We start from the raw sequence: 357 nt of genomic DNA on the forward strand, positions 1-357 counted from the left end.
TTTCTTTCTTTCTTTCTTTCTTTCTTTCTTTCTTTCTTTCTTTCCTTTCTTTCCTTCTTTCACCTAATAATAGAATTGCCACCTTAAAGGATATGAGTAATTTAGTGATATTTTTCACATAGTTCCAAGTAGTTTTCTAAAACAAATAGATCAAGTCAGTGTTCTACCAACAATTGATTAATGTGCCTACCTTCCTACAACCTTTCCTATTCTGTTTCTGTCTTTTATCTTTCTTAAATTCATAGCTGTGAGATAAGAGCTTAGAGTTGTTTAAATTTTAATTTTTCTTATGATTAATGCTTTGAAGTATTTTTTCCATATAATCATTGATAGCATGCAACTTCAAAAAAGGTATAT

Source organism: Petaurus breviceps, unplaced genomic scaffold, assembly GCF_028583685.1.
Source record: "Petaurus breviceps papuanus isolate PSGF00001 unplaced genomic scaffold, PetGlider_PUasm1.0 90769, whole genome shotgun sequence".
In the NCBI taxonomy this organism is placed as follows: Eukaryota; Metazoa; Chordata; class Mammalia; order Diprotodontia; family Petauridae; genus Petaurus; species Petaurus breviceps.